At 35.8% G+C, this 25,601-nt stretch overlaps 1 long non-coding RNA gene across 1 annotated transcript in view; it reads right to left on the reverse strand.

Annotated features, from left to right (window-relative positions):
- Positions 1-23,880, reverse strand: part of LOC139964790 (uncharacterized) — a 41,124-nt gene extending 17,244 nt beyond the window's left edge. The window contains exon 1 of the long non-coding RNA XR_011792090.1: positions 23,703-23,880. This is a non-coding gene — a long non-coding RNA (uncharacterized lncRNA). The remainder of the gene's footprint in view (positions 1-23,702) is intronic.
- Between the last annotated feature and the right edge of the window lie 1,721 nt (positions 23,881-25,601).

Consider the following 25,601-nt stretch of genomic DNA (forward strand, 5'->3'; position numbering starts at 1 on the left):
AACCGACGTGTAAGCTGTAATCCATAAGCCCTTTCATATTTCTCCTACATTTGTGGTCGCTTAAACGTCGTAAAATTAACTTCCTGATTATTATTAATACCTATTATTACCTAATACTCTTACCTAGTATTATAAAATGTAAACAACCATATTACAAACATTAATTTTAAGTCACCCTTTATCTCATACTGCATGCCGGAAAGATACCTTACATAATGTGAATCCACCACCCATCGCAACACCCATCCCCTTATTTTCGAACATATAACAGAGGATTCTGTATGACTGTAGCCCCCTCACCAGCTTTCACCTCCTTGAGTGCTCCCATTGGCGTTATGAGCCAGATAGGGGCATCGGGGATAAATATGAAGTCATCCCTCCTATGCTATAAAGATGAGATAACATTGTAATTCTTAATTCCATATTTCACCTGGCCCCTGAAATAACTAATAGCCCTTGGCTGTATCTCCATCCTGACCACCATCTCGTCAAACCTGCCCCCAACTCTTCCCACACATCTCCACCCCCACCCCTCCCCACCCCACCCCGCCACACACATTCACCCTAAATATAACATATAGGGTTAAACCTAAAATTAGTACTGCGTAGATTAACTGTGGTACCAAGGACATCTTTTATATACCTGTGGTCAATTCGTGGCCAATTCTCGTACCAATGTTGGAACGTTTGGGATAATAAGATGAACATTAAAAACTGATTTACAAAGTATTTCGTTTTTAAAGAACCACTTTAACCAGCCTATAGGTCATAACCGCCAGAATGTTAAGTACAGAAATGATATATTAAACTTTGCGATCCACTCAGGCTCGCAAAATGACAACTTGAACGGCGACTTGAGAAATACAAATACGAAAAGTGGTCTGCAAACTGAAAGATGAAGAAATGTTGAAATGAAATATAATTCTTAACACTTTACGCTAGATAGTGTGGAAAAAATGGTCACATGAAATCAAACTTATATTTCTTTTCATTCATCAATCCCTTCTTGACCAATTCCAATCCTTTTTGTTTTTTGTATATGATTACGATCATTAAGATTATTAGGATTATTATCATCATCATCATCATCATCATCATCATCATCATCATCATCATCATCATCATCATCATCATCATCATCATCATCATCATCATCATCATCATCATCATCATCATCATCATCATCATCATCATCATCATCATCATCATCATCATCATCATCATCATCATCATCATCATCATCATCATCATCATCATCATCATCATCATCATCATCATCATCATAAAACATTCGTGAGACGTGTCCTAAACTTTTCTTAATACGTTTCAGAAATGCGTATAGATGTTATAAAACAACTCGCGTCATTTTTTTGTTGAATTATTTATATTTTTTAATCATTTTCTATATAGGCCTACATAGTTTTGAATGCAGTGTTTATACTAATAACCTTTGCAAAATTAGAAGAATACTCGAGACGTTTTCATAGATCTTTCGAATATGTATTTCCATCTATTTCTATATTGATATCTGTCGCAACAGGAAACGATAACACTACAGTTTAGCACTGTCGAATTTTCATCTCTCACGAATTTCCCCTCGATACTGTTACATCCTATACACTTCCTTTGTTATATTCCTTTGTTATATTCCTTGTTATATTCCTTTGTTATAATCCTTTGTTATATTCCTTTGTATATTCCTTTGTTATGTTTCTTTGTTATATTTCTTAGCAGCGAGACTGCTACGTATGACAGAAATGGTTCGAAAAACTCTTTACAAACAGGTGTAAATATTATACCTCGTCTATGATCTATACTATAACGACAAAAATTGGAATTGATTTTGCTTTCCTAACATAAAAAAAAAAACATTACGTTCTTCCCTTCCTTCCCTCGGAGAGAAACTTTCCGTCGAGAAGTGGCATTTTGTTGGGGGAATTCGATCATCAGAAAATGTACCTACAACAACGTTGGCTCAATTCTGAACGGATACAACATATGAAACCTATATCTTAACTTATTATTGATTCTACACGAAGTATTGTTATACCAACAAAATTGTGGTAATTAAGGTACACTTAGTGACCATGTGGAGACGTCGGCGGTCACTCTATTAAATGAATTATCGTTTATGTATAGCGATGTTAGAAAGTGTTATTGAAATATGCTTAATTTGCACGGAGATTGGTTAGGCGGTTAATATGTCTATTTTTGACTGGCGATCAATAATTAAATTTGAATGAGCAAATTTCGAAACGAGACTGAAATATTTCATAAAGTTAACGCAAGGGAGACTCTATAGTCGCTTTATGGATACTGTTGACTATGATTTAAATGATTTTGAAACTGGAAGGGGGTCTGGAGGGTAGTTCATCGTTGAAAGTATACCTATACCTACTATATAGAAAACGTACGTGGGATATAAGAATAGACGGCGATACATAAACACAGAACGCATCCCTCCCCCACCCCCCCCCCCCCACCTCCTCTTTGCCTCACTCTTTCCCTCTCTCAGATAAAATGATATATTTATGTCAAACTAAAGATAGTATAGTTCAGGCTTTTATAATGTGAGTTTCGGGTTTCGGGTATTTTGACTGTAAATGCACCATTAATAGAGAATGAATTCGGAAAAAAAGACCGCAGAGAAAACTACATCTATTTAATATTTATAGTGTTAGCAGGGAGTGTTAGCTCAGTTGGTAACGCCGGTGCCTTTCAAACATAAGGTCCCGAGTTCGAGTCACTCCAAGATTAATGTATGTCGTCCAGTTATACAGAGTTGTTGACAATTGACAATTCATAATCATGGACGTTAAATATGAATCTAAGAGACTGACTTCGGTCAGCTTGCAGCTTTGGTAAGCATACATACATAAATACATAGTCCTGTTTAGGAAAACATGATATAGCCGTGACTTTGACATATACAATTGTTTGTAAATGTTACCTGACACCCCTTAAAAATAATGTCTGCGATCTTTTCTATATTTGTTTCCGTTTTATCTTGCATTCAAAACAATTAAAATAACTGCATCTAATTAAGTACACTAGTCACATCCTTCACCCCCATACGCTACTTTTTTTTCAAACTAGGATACCTCCCAGAGGGATTAAGATTTTAATTAGCTACTTTTTGGAGTTCTTCTTTGCAAACATCTCTGTTTATATAAGCAAATACGATGTCTGGGTTTTCTTTTCTTTAAGGTCAGTATATATCTTGGATTTACGACTTCCTAAGAAGACTGCACAATAAACCTGGTACGTGAAGCCCTATAGGGATAAGGAAAAACATTCATGGCTTCAGATAAATGACAGTCGTCAACTTTTACCTTACATCACTTAAAATGTCCACGTCATGTTTATATAGTTTCAGTGTTTATATTATTAATAATTCAATTTAATCCATCAAATTTAGTGTACTACCAATATTCGCTACTCCCCAGCCCCTTTCCCCGATTACCCCCTTTGTTTCCTCTCACCACTGTGAACCTTCCCTACATAACAAGAATATTCCGTTTGCTTACAGAATTGCCTAACTTCATATAAGCTAATTATCAGTATGTAGTCTGCAGGGCCGTTATTTTGAAAATATTGATAACAGCTCAAAGTATTTTACGTCTATAGGGGGATTTACGTATACACAATCATCATTTCTTAATCCAGATTAGGGGGAGGGGGGGGGGTGTACAGTTCTTAATGAGAATGTCACAGCATGTATACGATATTAACCATCCATCGACCCCCCCCCCCCCCCGTAAGCAATGTGTACTATACAACCGTCGAAGCAACTTAAATCAACATAACCAAACCGTTTTTTGTTAACTCCGTAGAATGCATATACTGAAACGCAACATTGCTATATTTAACCACGCAGCTAATTTCTCGTCTTCACTATTCATTTCCTTTCATTAATAATTAATAATTAATAAGACGAGATTGTCGTTTGATGTTTGTGTGTCTTTTGTTTTATTGTCTTTGTTTTGAATATGATCATCAAACATATTTCCCTTTCAAAACCGTTTCCGAACACAGTAGTGAAACTCACAACAAATCTTTATTATAGTAAACTATAGACACAGAAAAAAAAAAAAAAAAAAACCGTGTAAACAGGAAATCTGAAGATTTTTGTCCATCTTCTTTTCTAACAACACATAGAATACCAACGTCAAAAAAATAAAAATCAATTAATATTATTATACGTATTTTATTAAGCAGCGCCCTCATTTTTTTAAAAAATTTTTAAATTAAATTTCACGGATGCTCAAAGAATTTTCTTAAAATAACTCCGATACTGACGTCACTATCTCGCCATAACTGGATTACGACACACAGTCGTCAGTTCCTGGTGTAAGAATCCGTACAGATCAATTTTATTACGGTCAGACACACCTCAATATTACGTTCTCTATTTATATATTATACATACTCAATTTGAACTGATTTTACAAAACATTTGGTTTATCAGATCATTGGGGGGAAGAATGTCTTGACATTTCTCGGTTTATGCAGCGTTGTAATAAAGAATTCGAATACGTAACTTCGATTCAATATAGGCCTATACATGACATTATAAAGTCCTATACATGACATTATACAGTCCTATACACATGTGTGTTTCTTTTCATTTTACATATGTTATCATTGTTTTGTAGAAATTTATCCATCTCAGACAAAAGCTAAAAAGAGTCATTAAAGAGAAAGTCCTGGCATCTTTGTTTACGTTTTATACTTATCGGACGCCGTATCAGGATTAATTGCTCCATTGACTTAACACATTAAATTCGTCACTAACCAAGGTCGAAGGAGCTTAAAGATCAAAAGTTATCAATTGATGTTCTATGATACCTGATGGCTTTGCGCTATCTTACATCGGCACATTCAATTTTTTTCCCACCTTGACCTTTTGAGAGATTTTGAGCTATATAGCTCCCTCTACAAAATTTTCCTGTTTCACTCTGGATTATCTAGAACGCCATTAATCACATTCATTCCTCTTATAGGAATACTGAAAGCATAGCACGGCAATATATAAACCCTTTTTTCCCTTTGTCATCGCAAAGATATTATAATTAAATTTGTGGGACACAAATATTTCCGGATTTTTATAAAACGGTTAGTATCTGACTAAACTGACGCCGCAAAGAAATCCGGATTAATATCATGTACTTTTCCCCTTATATATAATAAAAGGTGCTATTCACTATATATTTAAATATTACTCGGATTGGTCACATATATCTATTTTACAACCCAACGCAAAGATAAGGCTTTAACTTGGAACCTCAAATCCTGATATTACACGTCAAGAGTTATCCAATTTAATTTTTAATTCAGTTTTGTGCAAGAAATTTGTGACATATTTGACATATTTCCCCCGATATTCATATTTTATTCTCCTCCTTATAGCTTCAAACAATATACACATTGACGTGCTTAATTGGGGCCGGGGGGGGGGAGGGGGCGAGTTCTCAACGCTATCATCAGTCGGGGAAAACTGTCAGTCGGGAGAGAGGGGGTGCAAAATTCAAAAGTCCCTATTAGCATACCCTCTTTTGTTAAGACCTGATTATACACCTAATTGATAGTCTAACTATTCCTTAGAATGCATGATTTGACTTCTAAACTTTTGTTTTTGTTTTCGCGGAGGAGGTGTCCAGATCGCCAAAACCGTCCACCCCCCCCCCATTCGTTCCTGTATAGAACGCGCATTCAACGACAACACAGTAACAAACTTCATTCGTGCATTTATTATCTAGCTATATCCCGTCCATTAATCAGTCGGGGAACATTTGGAATCCACCCCCCCCCCACCCGCCTTTGAAATCCTGATTAAGTCACTGACTATATATATAAATCATGCAGGCGATACATGGCAGCTCCTGCGACAGGCCTATAGTGAATCCGACTTGGTACTAGTGTTTCTAGTACCTAGTACTGTGTACTCGTACTATATATATATATATATATACATATATATATATATACAGACACAAATATACATAGGTCTGTATATACGTGATCAGTTTTAATTCCATAAAATGTATTTAATGATATCACAAGATCCTGTCATTGCCAGGGGCGTGAATTCTCGTTCGAAGTCAGTGTTTTATATACTGGTTCTGTTATATATTATTCTGTCTTACAGGTATATAAACTTAATACATATACTTTAATCAATTGTAAAAGAAGACACGTTGGCTTCATTTTACACAAGGGAAATCGGATGTTATCTTACGCTGTTGTGTTTTTAATAATCTTTTAAGAGCACATATTTAACGTTTAATAACAGCCTTGACCGAGTAACATTTCGCAGATTTTTGGTTTTAGCTTACTTTTTCCTTCTTTGTTGGAGAAGTTAGGTTCTAAATACAAGAGAAAAAGAGATTGAAGACGTAGGCCTATAAAACAAGAATGATAAATTGTTGCACGATAATTCATCTGTATGAGGTACATAGGCTTAGTTCTGGTATATTGAAGGTTTGTGAAAGGTCTGTTTAGATGTAGGAAGAGTTGCACAAAGCCACGACGTGTTAATATATATTAAGGTTTCCTTGGAGTGAGTATATGCACAACAGAGAAGGCGAAATAAGGGTTCAACCTGGGGAGAGGGGAGAAAGTACAAATTTTGAAGAGCAGTGATGGGACATGTGACATTGATTTGCGGGGGGGGGGGGGCACACGAACACTGCAAACACGCCACGACAAAATTGACCTCTGTACACTCCGATTCATAAAGTTCATTTATTTTCAACAAAACAGCACTTCCTATCATGAATATATATTTCTTCCAAAAGGGCTACTTTGGAGGCTGTTGAAACCTCAAAAGGAGGGGAATGTGCCTATGCACGACCCCCCCCCACCCCCTCCGCCACCCACCACCCCCTCCATGGTTGATAATGATAAATCTTTAGAATCATTTTCGATATACATTCGGATATATAGATAATCGAAACTTCAAATGAAATCGAAATTCAAGTAAAACTGGATCTACAGATGAACGAAACGATATGGACTAGAGTCAAGTTTAAACTCTCTATGCCCTTGGAAACACATTTTGCTTTAAATTAAAGCAAATAACAAGTTGTCCGTTAATTGATAAATAATCGGAGCTGGTCAAATTTTACGATAAAAGCGATGGCTATATAAACACCCCAACTTTGATGATGTTAAAAAAAACATTTAAAGTCACTACATTCACATGGTACTTTTTATCTAGTTGTGGGTCGGGTTATCTGAAATGTATCAAATAGGCTATTCCAAATTTGATTCATTCTTTCATCTTTCTCTCTTCCTCTGTCTCTCTCTACCTCTCCCTCTCCATCTCTCAGTCACGTTTATCTTCTCCCTAAAAGAGAAACTTTCGGATGTGTATATTCAGATGAAAATCAAAACGAATTTGTGAATGCATGCTCTATAATCTTTCGCCGAGGTCAGTGGCATTTGATTTTTTTCCTGTCCATGAAACGTTTCGTCGTATAAAATTTATATAGGTTTCTACTTACAGTGTCTTCACACAATATCAATCAAAATCCTTGTCATTCCATATTACCTTGAGTTTTTGAAGTGTTTTCTTTAGATTTTGCGAAATAAGCCACAAAAAAAAAACACAAAATCACTTGAAATCCCTATCCATAAGTTTTGGTTTTATTATACAACAGTCACGTACTTTCACATGTATAGGGGAGTGTGTAGTTATATACGAAATGAGACTAAATATTTCCAGTAGCAATATGCCTGTCAAAATGTCGCCGATTTTCTATATTAACAATTCAACGTTCTCTAAACACGTAAATGACAACTTGTTTGAATTAATACGCGATGATAGTATACCTTTTGACTGGATTTAATATCGGAATGGAATGACCGGTGGTTCAAAACGTTTTAACAAGCAGAGCACGATTTGTTTTCGAAACCTGATAAAATATGGTTTTAAACTTGACTTTTTAAATATTTCGATACTCGAATTTTTTTTATGTTACTCGATTTTAAATTGATTTTGGGTTTATAACTACAACGTTAAGTGCTAACTATTTTTAATGTTGTATATGCTATCCTTTATTCACTGCATTGGCGGCTAAGCGACGGAATACAGGGGGAGGGGTGGGCTCGGTTTGGGAACATGGAGAGTTATCTTATTATATATCAAATTTTTAAATTGAAAATATGAACGCAAATGTTACCGAAAACTATAGAACAAAATTACGTTTTGTCGGCACTATATTACGTCAAATTGGACCCAGTGACAGCTTTGCACCTCACCCCCTCCCGCCCTTTCCCCCTCATAACCTACTAAACCTTTTTCTACACTATCGGATGAAGATTTGCTAAAGTTTGTGGGGGTCGGGAGGGGGTGGGGTTTATGATAATCATGGCGTTCGAGTTCACATCTCCTTGAGTAAGTTGAAACCACATTCAAAATACAGCTTTAAATTTCACTGCCAAGCCCATTCACGGATAATACTTCAGGAATTCGGTGGTCACATGACTGTCTGATTTATCCCGATTAAAGGCATTGAAACCGCGTGCCGCTCTCTGAAAGAAGTTAACTTTCCGTTGCTTGCAAGTAAAGTTTTCTTCTTGTCGCTACAAAATGCAGACAGTAATGAAACGTGATACCTTGTTATCTTTCATCTGGACCTGAGATATCCATCGCTGCTATGTACACTGCTGTGCTGTGGGTATTGACCGTAGCTGCATGTATTGACTGTACACTAGTGTCTAATTACCGACGGTAGCAAGCTGTGTGTGTATTTTCTGGGATCGATGGTGGTATCTAACACGTGCCTTACACCTTATTCGAAACTAGGTCAGATTACCGGCATCAGACGTTTCTTTGTGCGCGAGTCTTCACTCCCTTTCAAGTCACGTTATATGAAACTATATATACACATAAATAAGATCTAATAATTGTCTCTTGAGACACTTGAGACACAAGTATCTTCAGGAACTATGCCACCATCTATTACACCTCTTGTGTTTAGTTTTTATGTAATTCAATTTACCGCTATATATTCTCCTTTTCATTTCTGACCACGTGATAACGTTAAAAAACCTATAGCGGCACAAAAAAAAATCAAGATTACGCAATTATGGCTATTTACAGCATTTACTTGTGGACTTATGTTTCAACACATTTTAATTCATCCATAAAAGGGGCAGTCGGTTGTGATAACTGTGATAATTGTCGTTATCTGTACAAAGAAAAATTGTCCTATCCAACCTCACACAGGCTGAGCCCCACACCCTTTCCCCTTCCCTCACGCCCCTAGCCCCTCCTCCAATTTTCCTCGCCTCTTACGAAATCTCTGCTTAAGCCTTCGCCAATTGTTATAGGGAACCACATTTTTCTTAGCTGGTTCGGGAAATTGTTCTTTACAAAGATCCCTGTCATATATATTTCAAACAGGATGGTTGGGTCGGTGTCGCCTTTTGTAGGCTAATGCTTCCGAACAGTCTAGGTGTCTGCTATTCCAAATTTCACCAAACGAATTTCTTTTCAAAACAATTGCCTTCAATTCATATTCAATCCCCCTGATTTGCTTTATACCCTAAAGAGTCTGTTTATAGGCACTATTCACAAAACGGTTAACCTTTAAGGCGGATGTACATCACCGTTTTAATTGTAAGTAAAGTTACCTGTTTTAATGGGTCGGAGATGATGTGATACTTAACGGTGCTTTATTACTCCGATACAGACATCATTTAAGATTCAATAGAATGTGATGACGTCATGTAAATAACAGAACAGAGTATTTTGTTTCTTCTCTATATAACTATCATATAACAACAAATCAATCAGCAGGAAAAGATCACTTCTTCAAAGTATACATTCAAGTTCAAATATGTCATTCTTTTTGTCAGTGACAACAACAAATTTTAGAAGAAGACGAAGACCAAGAAGGGCCGCTCTTTGACAACTTTCTGACGTTTTAGAGTTAATTGACTTGAAATGATATGCCAATTCACGATATTCTCGACAGTCAATGAAGAAAGGGAAATAGACACACAGAAAAAAGGGTCTACTTGTTTACCAAATTTGTATTACAATATATGAAAAAATTGATATCGTATACGTCGGCTACCTTCTGTTATTTGTGTTACTCAATATACAGAAGACTTTTCTTTAAATTGAGTTTGACTTTTCAGCCCATTGGCAATTTTTTGTTGTTGTCACATATCAAAACTGCTCAAATTGTAGAATGCAAAGTATTGTGGTCGTAGAGCATGTAATAATAATAATAATACACAGTTCTTATAAAGCGCAAATACACACTTAAGTCTCAGTGCGCTGATTATTAGCCAAAATTGAACCAAAAGAAAATGGAAAACAGGCCCTTGACATCTGTTAACTTATTCTTCTTTTTTCTTCTTTTTTGTCTCGTGTATATATATATATATAAATATATATATAAATATATATATATATATATATATATATATATATATATATATATATAAATATATATATATATATACATACATATATATATATATACATATATATATATATATATATATATATATATATATATATATATATATATATATATATATATATATATATATATATATATATATATACATATATACATATATACATATAAACACCCTAACCAACTAGGCTATGGACACTGATTATATTTCCAGAGATTCCAAACCAGTAAAGGAATGTCGTAATTCCACTGTAGGCTTTTGCCAACTGTATCGAAAAAATGCTAGTTCTGGTTTTGGTGACATATTTTGCCTTACTCTAGAGATCAATCATGATTCTAACCAACTCGAAATCATTTGTGAAACCTAAGGCCGGATCTCGAAAGAGATACTTTGAAACAGACTCTGTCAAATGGAATGGAAATAAACCACTAAGGCAAATGTATTTGAAATTGTAATGAGTTGGAAACATCCAGAACAGTGAAAAAAAAAACTTCCAGCTTCCACCGGGATTATATAATAGTAATTTATTGGATTCATGTTTTTATTATTCTATCACGTTTTTTTTTTAGCTGTTTCTTTCCATCTCTATTTCTTTTAACTATTTGTAGATTTAAAAAACAAAGGGTGGTATATTTTATCGGTTGATATCTTGATACTGGTTGACTTGTCTACAATTTCAATAAATATTGACAGAAAACGTGATAACAACTAAACTGGAACGGACACACTCGTTCCATGTTAAAAAAATACGAAACAGCTTGCAAAGACACACCCGCGTATAATAACTTCCAAACGACCAAAGTAAATATAAATTAAATTGAATGAAATAAATTCATTTACGTTTTCCTTTTTCACAATTCGTCGCGGGAGCAGTGGAAGAAATCTGACAAATTACAGAAAAGAAATCAAAGAAAATAATAGAATTAAAAACCAAGCTGGAGAGCAGATGTAAATTCTATTTTAACCTTAGGCGTGATTGGCCGACAATTATTTGCATTTTTTTTTGTCTTTCTTCTTGCAGACGAGAAGAACAGAAATGAATAAACGACAGACTAAAAATTGTCTTGAAGTCTGTGACTGTCTACTGCAAGAAAGGTATTGTCCGCAGATTGTAGATAAAAGGCCGCAATGATCATTAAAAAAAGTACACATATATACATAACACAATTGAAGCTATTAATATGTATATTTTGATGCTCAATTAGAAGGGTTTTGTGTTTTTAAAGTCTGCCTGATTCACTTAACATTTAACATATCAGGGGATATCTCTAGACAAATTTAAAATTTAGCGAACTGCGTTGAAATAATTTCTAATCCAGGAGTCCTTCTGTTCCTACAAATTTGAGATAAATATTGTTTTTTATTATTTCGTAGGCAAGCATCCGGTATCATGAATAAAAAACTAAATATATTACATTTACCCTTGATCTAAATCACTTACCCTTGATCTACGTCACTTACTATTGATCTAAATCACTTACCCTTGATTTCTTCACTTACCCTTGATCTACGTCACTTACCCTTGATCTACGTCACTTACCCTTGATCTACGTCACTTAGTCTTGATCTACGTCACCTACCTTTGATCTACGTCAATTACCCTTGGTCTAAATCACTTACCCTTGCTCTTCATCATTTACACTAAGTTACATCACTTATCCCCTAAGTAAACTTCACTTACCTATAGTTGTACATCACTTACCCTTGATTTACATAATCTTTTCTTGGTCTTTATTACCTATCCTGCTTCTTAATCACTTACCCTTGCTCTACAACACTTTTACTAAGTCACATCACTTGTCCCACCTAAACTTCACTTACCCTTGGTTTACATAACATACACTTGCTCTTCATCTCTTACCCTAAGTTACATTACTAAACATAAACGTAAACTTCACTTATCCTAGGTCAACATAACTTACCCTTGAGCAATACCTACGCTTAATCTGCATCGCTTATCCTGAGAATACATGCATGCACTTACCATTGGTCTACATTAATCACTTATACATCACTTGACCTTGGCCTCCATCACTTGCCCTTGATCTACAGTACTCACCTTATTTATACATCACTTGTCCTTGGGCTCCATCACTTACCCTTGGCATTCATCACCTACCCTTATAATTCAGCACTTACCCTTGATCTACATCACTTACCCTTGGTCAACATCACTTACCATTGGTCTACATCACTTCCCCTTGGTCTACATCACTTACCTTAGTCTTTATCAGCTACACTTGATCTACATCACCTACTCTTAGAATTCAGCACTTTCCCTTGATCTACATCACTTACCCTTGGTCTACTACACTTATCCTTGGTCTACTACACTTACCCTTGGTCTACTACACTTACCCTTGGTCTGCATCACCTCCCCTTGATCTACATCACTTCCCCTTGGTCTACATCACTTACCTTAGTCTTTATCAGCTACACTTGATATACATCACCTACTCTTAGAATTCAACACTTTCCCTTGATCTACATCACTTACCCTTGGTCTACTACACTTACCCTTGGTCTACTACACTTACCCTTGGTCTGCATCACCTCCCCTTGATCTACATCACTTCCCCTTGGTCTACATCACTTACCTTAGTCTTTATCAGCTACACTTGATATACATCACCTACCCTTGGAATTCATCACTTACCCTTGATCTACATCCCTAATTACCCTTGGTCTACTACACTTATCTCAAATGTAAATAACTTGTAATGTCTCATTCACTTTACGAACGTCTGTTCGCAATCATCAAATAAACAAACAGATAATCTCAGCTCGTCATTCTAAAATATTTTCAGAAACAAGAGAGCAGTTTTTGCCATGATTGTAGTCTCGTCCGATGCCAAATTAAATAATGTGCCTTGAATTAAAACATCATGTTTACGTATTGTTCTTTACCTTGTTCCAGGACATAGTCCTTACTCATCCTGGGGTGGCAAACAGCCTCTGTCTTTATCATCATTACTAAATATGTCTCAGTGCATATCGATAATTTCTTGAGGCACGTGGGGGAAAAAAAATCCCTTTCCCGGCAGTTGTAACAGAATGACTTGCATTTGCTCGTACAATTTCTAAACTTAAAAGAAACAACCCCAAAGATATACGCTTCGTGAAATTTTGAGGAAAAAATAAATTTGGCAGCTGAGAAGCTATTGATGTCATTATTATTCCAATTATGTAACAAACCCCAATTATGAATCTATTGTGTATTATCGTATCATAAAAGTTTTAAGCGACTTCGTTTAGAGTTCTTAATTAAACTTCACCCTTGTCAATATCAAGATTAATTTACATTTCTTTGTGTCAATAAACATATTAATATTATACCAGTATTCTTTATATTTTGTATAAAATACATTGATTTTCATTCACATACCGCAGTATAATGTTACATATTTATATAGATAAATATGCAATGTTGTTATCACTCCAAGGCAAAGGAATATAATTTTGTTCCGGGCCTATACGTGGGGCAAAAAGAAGGTATCTCACGTCCATGGAAAAAATAATTGTTCAAAACAAAATAAAGAGAGACATTTGAAGAAGAAACTTTGAGAAACCGTACGGGGTTTAAGCCAAACAACCAGAATTTGTCTCTATATTTGCTCATTCCTCGAGGAAACAAATGTCTCTGTGAAGATTTGAAGAAACACGTAAAAGAAACACTTCCGTTTGAGCGCTATAATTCGGAGCAATTTTATGAAATGATGTAGAATTTTACCAAAGTAAAAATTTTATTTTAAATGACCAAAATAAGACACAATGGTTTCCTTTTCACTTAATTAATGAATTATGACTTAAAAAATGGCATAGCATTTCTTTTAATTGATCATTTCGTTTTTGTAGGACGGATTTATACTCCATAAAACAAACAAAAAATCCATTTTATAATTAACTAATTTTCTTCTAATATGTTATCCGCCCAATTTAGAGAATTGATTTCTCGTTTTTCTGTCTCGGTTTTATCCTTCATCAACTATCCAAATATCATTTCTCATGGGAGATATATCTGGCGTCTCATCTCCCAAAAAACAAGGGAGAGGGAGCAGAGGGAGGAGGTAGGGGGTAGGGGGAGGGGGTTGGGAGGGGGTAGGGGAGGGGGAGGGGTAACGATATAGATTAATAAATAGATAACTACATTCGGTTTTTCTCCTTTCTTTCATTCAAGGACGAACTAATACTCAATAAAAAAAATTAAAAATCCAATTTCATTCAAGACCTAAATTAAATATTTCGTCGCCTTTCCTTCTGTCTCTTTAAAGAAAATCTCGGCCTTCGTTTTACTTTTCAAAGGACCCAGAGTAGACACAGTAGGGTCTATTTGTCCTAATTTTTGTGGAGATCTTTTTGAATTTCTTGTCAAATATCTTATACTAGATATTCATGTTTTGATGTTCTTTCCCTATATATGTCACTAATAGACAGTTGACATATAAAACCGACAGTGCATGAATATTTCTGTTTTGGCAGTATTCATTATATTTAAAAAAAATGTAATGCACAATCTGTGATTGAAGTGACATATGCTAGAAAGGTTGTTATAAAAACCTGATGCCAATTAACACTTCATTAACAATATTAATCATAAACAAAAAACAATTGCTCAGGTAACTTCTTCTCACCAGATTTTCCCTTAATTATGTTTATGTTTCTTTACATTTTAGTCTTTCCCGAAGCCGTTGTGTGTGGGCGATCAGACATCAGTTGAAATAGCTACAATTTGTAACAAACTTGTCAGAATTGAAGAGTTTGTAAATGTTTTCTTTTTATATCTTTACTTATTATTGCGCCTCCGAAATTATCAAGTTTGCAATCAAGGTTAAGAATGAAGAATATTAGTTATCAAAAAGTCATTTTGAAATCATCAATTGAGTAGCTATTTTTGCTTTTTCTGTGTTTTGAAACATGAAAACTGAACTTCATCATGACGCATCATTTAAAAACAAAAGTGGTATCATCTGCATATTATGTTAATTTGTACTCGTGATTGCTCATGAAAATGCCCCGAATAGAAATGTTTTTATGAATCATCAAATTTAATATTTGAGTTCACAGAATGAAAATATAAGGGGAAAAATGGATCACCTTGACGACAACCTCTTTCGATTTGAAAAGAATCAGACCAAAAATCCATTGACGAGAACTGAAGAAGAAGACGCCTCCTTATAAAGAAAAAGTAATTTGTTAAAAAGTATTGATAATAGATAGTATTGATAATAATAGATAGTATTGGTAATAAAGGTATTGATAATACTTATTAAAAGTATTGATAATAGATAGATAAGATAATATTGATAATAATAGATATTATTGATAATAAAAGTATTGATAATACTTATAAAAAGTATTGATAATAGATAGATAAGGTAATATTGATAATAATAGAAAATATTGATAATACAAATATTGATAGTACTTATAAGAAGTATTGATAATAGACGGCCCACAATTGAATAGAGGAAGAACCTTTGAAATGAACCTGAAAGGAACACAATCAAAAGCCTTTTCAAATTCAATGGCAAATAAAATACCTGGTAAATGTTCATTCTCCATAATGTGCATTGCATCATACACATTGTGCGAATGCAATTGCTTATATATCTTCCCTACCATTCTGTTCATATGAAATTAAATTACCTAAGACACGTTTGATACGATTTGCAACGGAAGATGACGCAACTTTATAAAAAATATATAAGAGCGGAATAGGTCGCCAATTTTTTCAATACATCTCTTGGCTTGTCTTTTTTTTTTGGGGGGGGGAGGGGGTCAGAGAGGTGAAGCCATGTCTTTGAGTCACAGATAAAACAGAAATGTCATAGCTGAAATTTAAAGATCTAATAAGGAAAAAATACAATTTTACTCCAAAAGAACTTAAACAATTCGACTGTGAATCCATCCGGACCCTGGGATTTGTTATTTTTTCATATAGCTTTCAAAGATGTGTATACTTCGGAATACGTTAAGTGTGCTCTCTAAACTTTGGGCTTCCTGCATTGATAAAATAGATGGTTTACCAAGAACATCTTCGTTAAAGTCTACGTCACCAAGTTCATTGTCATGGAAACAATACAACTTCCTATTAAAAATCATAAACTTGCCTCCTAATGCCAGGAGAATCATATATATCGTAATTACAATCAGTTTTTTAAATGGGAAATTAATTTATCTACATATTTACGCTTTTCAAACTTTAGAAAATACTTGGATGGTTTTGCCCCCCCCCCCACCCCTCCCCCTACCTCTCAACATACTGAGCACGAGAGCGTACTAAGATACCTTTAAGCTTATCATTCCCTTATTTTTTTCCCCATCATTTTATTGACTCGTTGACTTTTATACAATTGATATGGTAATTTAGTGACTTCTTTAGTATTACAACATCCTCGGGTCGGGGGGGGGGGGGCCAAATATCGACACGTGATAGCTTATACAAGATCCAGAAATTGACTGTTACAGTTCATTGATGAAATAAGAACATCACCTGTCATAGCCGCCACGTTAGAAGCATGTAAAACAAACACGTGTCTCATTTAAACAGTCATGTGATACATCTATTAACCTATAATAAACAACCAAACAGAAAGAACAAACTTTAGAGAAAAGGTTTTCTTTGACCTATAATTCGACAATTAATTGTATATTGCGTAAATGTTTTCTGCGATTGTTACGGAATGGATTACAGTGGTGTCGTAACGCACCACGTGGCCAAATGGTTACAAGACTTTCCATTATTGCGGCGGACATGCTGCGAAACTCCCCCCCCCCCCCTTCCCCTCCCCACTTCTTAAAATGTATAAGTATTGAATCCATCAGAACAACGAAATGTTGGAGTACAAATCAATATGGAAAAGGTAAATGTACCTAGTATCTGTAGGTGACTACCCCCCCCCCCCCTCCTTACTCCCAGGTCCAGTGGCCTCTAGATTTACAGACACTTAAGAGCATCCTTCCAGGTAAGGATATGGTGCGTTAGGGCTCCAGAGGGTGTTAATCGGGGACCTGGTACAAATGTATCTCCACCCACTCCCTTCCCTGGTTACATGGTCATAGCTTGGTACAGCTAAATTCACACTCACGGGACATACGCACACACACACCGTTTTTGTACAAGTGTTATAGAACTTGGCTTAATTTCTTACCATAATTGAAAAATATATTTCTGACATCTTCAAAAATTTTAATATTTCAGCAGAAAGTGTCCTATCAAGGGCCTGAAGATTTCTCACATTTTCCGAGGTAGATTTCCAAATTTTGCCAGTTTGACAGCAACCTAACTTCTACTGAATTAACTTCAATTACTTCTATACATGTGTTTTCATCCCACATGCATCAGACTGTTATGTATATTATTCAATTAAATAAACAGATGACTTAAGCGATAATCACTCCAAGGAGAATAACAAGTTTAGTTGTTTATTCATTAATAAAGAAAAAGAAACAGGCTAATTAAGGGGATATAGATTCTGAAACCATTTTTATAGACACAATAGGGAAGACTTTGCGGATATCAAGTTTGCTAGTTTTATAACAACGATTGTAAACATGTATACTCACATTTGTCAACAAGGTCGCTATACTTACTTGGAGGGTGGGTGGGGGGGGGGGGCAGGGTTACCCCATAAAACTACAAATATTTGTTTTTACAGGGGGTTGTATTGGGGGTATGGATGATAAGGAAAGAGTTCGTTAAGAACAGATATTTTAGTAATCATTATACCTAGTCGAATCACCTTGTTTGCTTAGCTTGCGTTTATAACGTTCGAATTTATATTGTGGAGAAGTATAGCCCTATGTTTTGTACTTCATTCTTTCAAATTGTCTCCGTTTTACATTAAAAAAAAAGAAGCGTAACTTATTCGTATCAAAAAGTCATTTTCCGGACAGATTCAAGTTTTCAGATTGGCAGAGTGTTGGTAAGGGAGAATGAGAGAGGGGGGCATGGGGTGGGGGGGGGGTTCTTATTGCTCTCAACTCGCTTTCAACAGCCTATACCTGTTTAACCTGCAGCAAATGTGGAAAACCAGTCCGACATTATATCAGAAATTTATCACTTTTACCGAGACATTGTACGTCTCTTAAATTATAATTCTTCAGTTTAGACATCCACCGGTGATTTTTATCAGCAAGAGGGTAAAAATTGTAACCAGGAAAACTTCGCCAATTTAGGGATACTTAAACATTTATACAAAAGGTCATACTTTTGACCATTTGAAGTATCTCATAAATATTCATTATCTATATCTTTGATATCGTTGTCTGTCAAAAAATGGAGCAGTTTTTATTTAAAAAATTCCCGTAAGTCGTAATATCGAAAAGTCTTAATAACAACGCAGAAACCATTCTGTTCAAACGAAGTTAAATTACATTGGACACGTTTGATACGATTTGCAATGGAAGATGAGGCAACTTTATAAGAAATATTTAAGAGGGAAACAGATCGCCAATTTTTCAAAACATCTCTTGGCTTGTGTCTTTTGGGGGGTGGGGGCGGGGGGGGGGTAATAGAGGTGATGCCATGTCTTTGAGTCACAGATAAAACATAATCCGAAAATTAAAGATCTAATAGGAAGGGGGGAAAAGTATTCCAAAATAAAAAAAATCGACTGTGAATCCATCCGGACCCTGGGATTTGTTATTTTTCATATAGCTTTCAAAGATGTGTATACTTCGGAATACGTTATAAGTGGGCGCTCTAAACTTTGGGCTTCCTGCATTGATAAAATAGATGGTTAACCAAGAACATCTTTGTTAAAATCTACGTCATCTAGTTCATTGTCATGGAAACAATACAACTTCCTATTAAAACTCATAAACTTGCCTCCTTATGCCAGGAGAATCATATATATATCGTAATTACAATCAGTTTCTTAAATGCATGGGAAATTAATTTATCTACATATTTACGCTTTTCAAACTTTAGAAAATACTTGGATGGTCCCCCCCCCCCCTCCCCCTTACCCCTCAACATATTGAGCACGAGAGCGTTCTAAGATACCTTTAATTTTACGATTTCTTTCTTTTCCCGCAACTCTTTATTGACTCATTGAGTTTTATACAATAGATGTGATAAATTAGTGACTTCTTTAAGTATTAAAACATCCTCGTGTGTGTGTGTGAGTGCCCAAATATCGACACGTGATAGCTTATACTAGAGATTGACTGTTACATAGTTCATTGATGATATAAGAACATATCACCTGTCATAGCCGCCACGTTAGAAGCATGTAAAATAAACACGCGTGTCATTTAAACATGTGATACATCTATTAACCTTGATAACATTATAATAAACAACCAAACAGAAAACCAAACTTGAGAGAAAAGGTTTTCTTTGACCTATAATTCGACAATTAATTGTATATTGCGTAAATGTTTTCTGCGATTGTTACGAAATGGATATACAGTGGTGACGTAACGCATCACGTGGCCAAATAGTTACAAGATTTTCCATTATTGCAGACATGCTGCGAAACTCCCCCTCCCCCCTCCCCCTCTTAAAAATGTATAAGTTTTGAACCCCATCAGAACAATGAAATGTTGGAGTACAAATCAATATGGAAAAGGTAAATGTACCTAGTATCTGTAGGTGACTACCCCCCCCCCTCCTTACTCCCAGGTCCAGTGGCCTCTAGATTTACAGACACTTTATAGCATCCTTCCAGGTAAGGATATGGTGCGTTAGGGCTCCAGAGGGTGTTAATCGGGGACCTGGTACAAATGTATCTCCACCCACTCCCTTCCCTGGTTACATGGTCATAGCTTGGTACAGCTAAATTCACACTCACGGGACATACGAACACACACACCGTTCTTGTACAAGTGTTATAGAACTTGGCTTAATTTCTTACCATAATTGAAAAATATATTTCTGACATCTTCAAAAATGCTAATATTTCAGCAGAAAGTGTCCCTTCAAAAGGGCCTGAAGATTTCTCACATTTTCGAAGTTAGATTTCCCAATTTTGCCAATTTGACAGCAACCTAATTTCTACTGAATTAACTTCAATTAACTTCTATACATGTGTTTTCATCCCACATGCATGAGACTGTTATGTATATTATTCAATTAAACCACAGATGACTTAAGCGATAATCACTCCAAGGGGAATAACAAGTTTAGTTGTTTATTCATTAAGAAAGAAAAAAAACAGGCTAATTAAGGGGGAATAGATTTTATACCATTTTAATAGAGCCAATAGGGAAGACTTTGCGAATATCAAATTTGCTAGTTTTATAACAACGATTGTTTAACATGTTTACACACATATGCCTATAAGGTCGCTATGCTTAATTGGAGGGTGGGCAAGGTTACCCCAATAAAACAACAAATATTTGTGTTTTTGAGAGGTGGGATTGTAGTGGGGGTATGGATGATAAGGAAAGAGTTCGTTAAGAACAGGTATTTAGTAATCATTATACCTAGTCGAATCACCTTGTTTGCTTAGCTTGCGTTTATAACGTTCGAATTTATATTGTGGAGAAGTATAGCCCTACGTTTTGTACTTCATTCTTTCAAATTGTCTCCGTTTTACATTAAAAAAAAAGAAGCGTAACTTATTCGTATCAAAAAGTCATTTTCCGGACAGATTCAAGTTTTCAGATTGTCAGAGTATTGGTAAGAGAGAATGAGAGAGAGCGGAATAGGGGGGGGGGGGGGGTTCTTATCACTATATCAAATCGTTTTCAACAGCATATACCTGTTTAACCTGCAGCAAATGTGGAAAACCAGTCCGACATTATCAGAAATTTATCACTTTTACCGAGACATTGTACGTCCCTTAAATTATAATTCTTCAGTTTAGACATCCATCGGTGATTTTTATCAGCAAGAGGGTAAAAATTGTAACCAGGAAAACTTCCTCAATTTAGGAAGACTTATAAATGTATACAAAAGGTCATACTTTTGACCATTTGAAGTATCTCATAAATATTCATTATGTATATCTTTGATATCGTTGTCTGTCAAAAAAAGGAGCAGTTTTATTAAAAAAAAAAATTCCCGTAAATCGTAATATCGAAAAGTCTTAATAACAACGCAGAGTAATTAAGCAACATTGATTGACAAGGCATCGCCAGAACTTAACCATTTAAGTTGCTAAAGGACAGACAACTCAATATAAACTCAGTTCGCTGTTATTCCCTGAAGATGACGGCTAAAAGATGACCTTGTTGGCAGTGGCGTAGGAAGGTACTTTTGAATGGGGGGGGGGGGCTGAAGACTGATGGCCGGCCTGGGGGAGGGGTCTAAGGGGAGAGGGTGTCCCCTCCCCTTTGGATTTTTTTTGCATTTTCTGGTGGCCTCAGATGCAATTTGGTGCAATATAGCACACTTCAACACCCACTCCATTTTGTATTTTGCATTTTCACCTGGCCTTAGATGCAATTTGGTGCTCCAAATGAGATTTTTTTCTCATTTGGAAATTAAAAAGGGGTTTTCTGACTTGCGGAGTCCCGATGCAAGGGGACTGGGGTTGAGAGCGGAGCAGTCGTTAGGGAGTTTGGTTTTCGTGCCCAGGTTCTTTCCTGGGCGACTTTTTCTTAAAAAGTACCTATCGCCAATTACAACCGATTCATATAGAATGCCAATTAAGTAAAGGTATCTTTATTATTCCACATTTTCTTATACTGACGGAGTGAAATGGCCCGTAAAAAAATAGTGTAAATAACACACTGTAAAAGTTCAACTGGTTTAAAATGTACAAGGGGGATGGATGGATGCATATAGTTTTCGACCGAGGCGCATGTGTATCATTTTCATCATTTTTCAAGAACGTTGTGCTGAAAATTAGCAAATGTGTATCAAAAAAAACCAAAACGATGATAGAAATCGGTGATTGAAGTTAAGATAAATCTGTCATGTTTTGGAGTGATATTTTTTTGTATTTTATGAGATAGCCTCTTGTTTGCCAACGGTAATCGCAACTGTTTTTTGAGTTATCTTTCTCAAGGGAACACTCATTTTGTTATTTTATGTTAGCAAAAAAAGAGGTCGTGGCGATTCGTAAAATGTCATAACTTGTTTCTTCTGTTTAACTTTTCTTTTCCATTTTAATTTTTCCCTTTTTTTGTTGTTGTTTCCCTTTACTTTTTGGAACGAGTAAAGAGCGACTTTAATAACTTATATCTATTTTTATTTTTTTAAATTTTATTTCAACTTTATTTTAAGAGGGTAGCTCGTTTAGCAATAGCTAATCTTCCACGAGGCCCTCTGATAAGACATATAATAATATATATTATAATAATATATTTTGATCATTATCGCAAAGAATTTGCACCTGAAGGCGATACTTTAAATTCATAACCTCTTTTAATTGTCTTTCAGCCCGGGGTCACACAAAATCAGTAAAAAGGAGTACTGCTGAAGACCATGTTTCTAATATTAATGAATATTACAATATGCAATGTCGACCACCTTTTTTTCATTACGATCACCCGCAGAGAGAGAGAAAGCGCTGCTTAATAATCACAGAACTATCTTTAATAAAGAATAATTACTCTCTCTTCTTGCAAAGCAACCCTTTTTTAATTAAATTATAAAGTTTTTTTATCCCATTTATCCCATCATTCGCTTCAAAATTTTGAAGAATAATTGAAGTCCCCGTCCCCCCTCCCACACCTCCCCCACCTCCCCCCACACCTCGTATTGATGATCCCCAACACAAAGGTTCTCCGAATTTGCCATCTTAGTTAATTACACAGTCAACGTCATCACAGCCTCTCTCTCCTGAAGTGTTCAATCTTTGCGAAAATTGAGAGAATCACACCAATTAGATACCTGTGAACTGCTCTTAGAGGATAGCAAACTTTACTTTTCCCCCACCTCCCCCCCCCCCCCCCCCAAGGTAAAAAACATTGGTTGTTTACAAATCCCTTGCATCGCTTCGAAGCTAACTCCGACATTCTCTACTTCTTCCTTGAAGCAAACTCTAAATTTTAAACGCCATCTTGTATGTATGTATATTAGATCTTCCTGCAAGCATGGAACTCGCGAAAGAAGCCATCATTGGCTTATCAAAGCCGCAAGCTGACCGAAGTGTCTCTTACATTCATATTTAACGTCCATTATAAACATCATTGTAACTGGACGACATACATTAATCTTGAAGTGACTCGAACTCGGAACCTCGGGACCCTAAACGCCATCTTAAAAACCAAACGGAACATTGCCCAATTCCTATCCAGATCTCGTCCATTAAATAAAAAAGGTGTACTTTTGACTGTAAATAATCACTGCTGCAGTAGATGAAACTTACGCTGATGTTTCCGTCGATAGGGGAATGTTTTGGCCTCTTCTCGCCCTCACTTGCGATCCCTCAAGCCACGTTCCAGTTAACGCAGTTGTATATATATAACTACATGCGTTCAACGTCAACCGTTTTCGCAGCAGTCCTTCTTACCTTACCATAAGATAGATGGTTTGCCTGACATGCCAGGTCTTGGTTGTACTATTTGAAGACAGTTTTAAACGAAAAGCTAAGTAACCAGCGCCATTCAAGTGCTTGGAATCAAACTGCAAGTGATAAGCCGAAGGGAAACCTTGAATATAAGACGACCCTTATAGTGGATTGTATGAGCTTTTAAACGAGTCTATTAAAGGCTAACCGTAAATAGGCGATTAAAGAGTGATTTTAAGTCGGATTTAATAGGAAAGACGTCATGTAACAACGAATCGAAAACGGCAACACATTGAGATTACCATCAAAGGGCCCTATAAATATCCTTAGAATGAATATTGAAGGTACCAAAACCTACTACTCAAAACATCAAATTCCAGATCGTCACGTCTGGAGGGAAAATTAACACAACAACAACAACAACAACAAAAATACCTTCATTAGAAAAGGTGTTTTGAACTCAATGAGGACAAAAACAAAAACACTTCAAGAAAAACAAAACGTGTGTTAATGTTTTGATAATATTTAGAAAGAGTTATAGAGTCTTGTTTTTTTTTTGTTTTTTTTTTTGGGGGGGGGGTTGGGGGTTTATTTGTGATTACGGATTATGATATCGGTCATATGCATGTTGATTGGAAAGGAGTTATATATATTTTTTTTTTCTGAAAACGTGAAGCATATTATATCAGGCATTACTTGAACTGTTCTTTTATTTAAATATCTTTATTTCCACAAAATAAAAAAATTCTGTCAAAAGGTATAAGACAAAAAAATTATTTTAAGCAAATTATTATGTTATCAACTTTGAGATTATAAGCGCAAGGGATGGAGTATTATTTATCCCACCCAGTAAATTATTTTGCCCACCTAATATCTCAAATAGAAATGACTCAAAATATGCCCCCCCCCAAAAAAAAAAAAACCGGGTCTTTCAGAAAGTTATTTACCACACCCTGACACTCCACAATTTAAGAAATGTCCGCACAATAAAATATTCTAATTTAATTAGATGGCTAAGATGGCGAATGCGAATGGAACAAGAAGATTACCCCCCCCCCTCTTTCTCTCCATCCTCCCCCCCCCGGAAAAAGTAAACGATATTTTTTTTTGCAAAGCATTTCGCAAGTATGAAAACATTTGCCCAATTTTATTTATGTATAACTTGTTTTAAAATGATGTATTCCTTTAAAAAAAAAATATGTTTTTTATTAGACTGTATAGTTGCGGTCAATGGATGACATCATACCTGACAGAACCTGAAAATGCAAAAAAAAAAGATGTCTTTCTGAATTTACGTTTAGTGTATCAATTTTTAAATATAGGCGTTTTTGTTGAGGCTGCGCAGAATAAGATCGTGTTCGAAAAAGGTCGGTGACCAATTTGACTTTCGACCACGACTGGTAAGCACAGTGTCTATCAATGCAGTTACAATCATGACATATCTTTCACTCAGTTACGGTTTTACCCTGTATAAGATATTAGTGTATCATAACATGTCGAAGCCAGAGTAGCGTGCACAGGATCTCGAAGATAGGGGGGGGGGGGGGATAGAGTGACCTAAACTTTTCCCCGACTGGAATGGTAAGGCTGAACGATCATGACAGAGACGGAGCCACAGGCGAATGACGGATCCTACAAAGGAGAGGGTGTGACCCGTCATGTAGGGGATCTGGGCGTCCCAACCCGTCCCCCCCCCCCCGAAAAACAAATGGTTCTGAGTCATAATAAGAATATAAAGTAGGTCTTTAATTAACTGCA

Source organism: Apostichopus japonicus, chromosome 23 (assembly GCF_037975245.1).
Source record: "Apostichopus japonicus isolate 1M-3 chromosome 23, ASM3797524v1, whole genome shotgun sequence".
Taxonomy (NCBI): Eukaryota; Metazoa; Echinodermata; class Holothuroidea; order Aspidochirotida; family Stichopodidae; genus Apostichopus; species Apostichopus japonicus.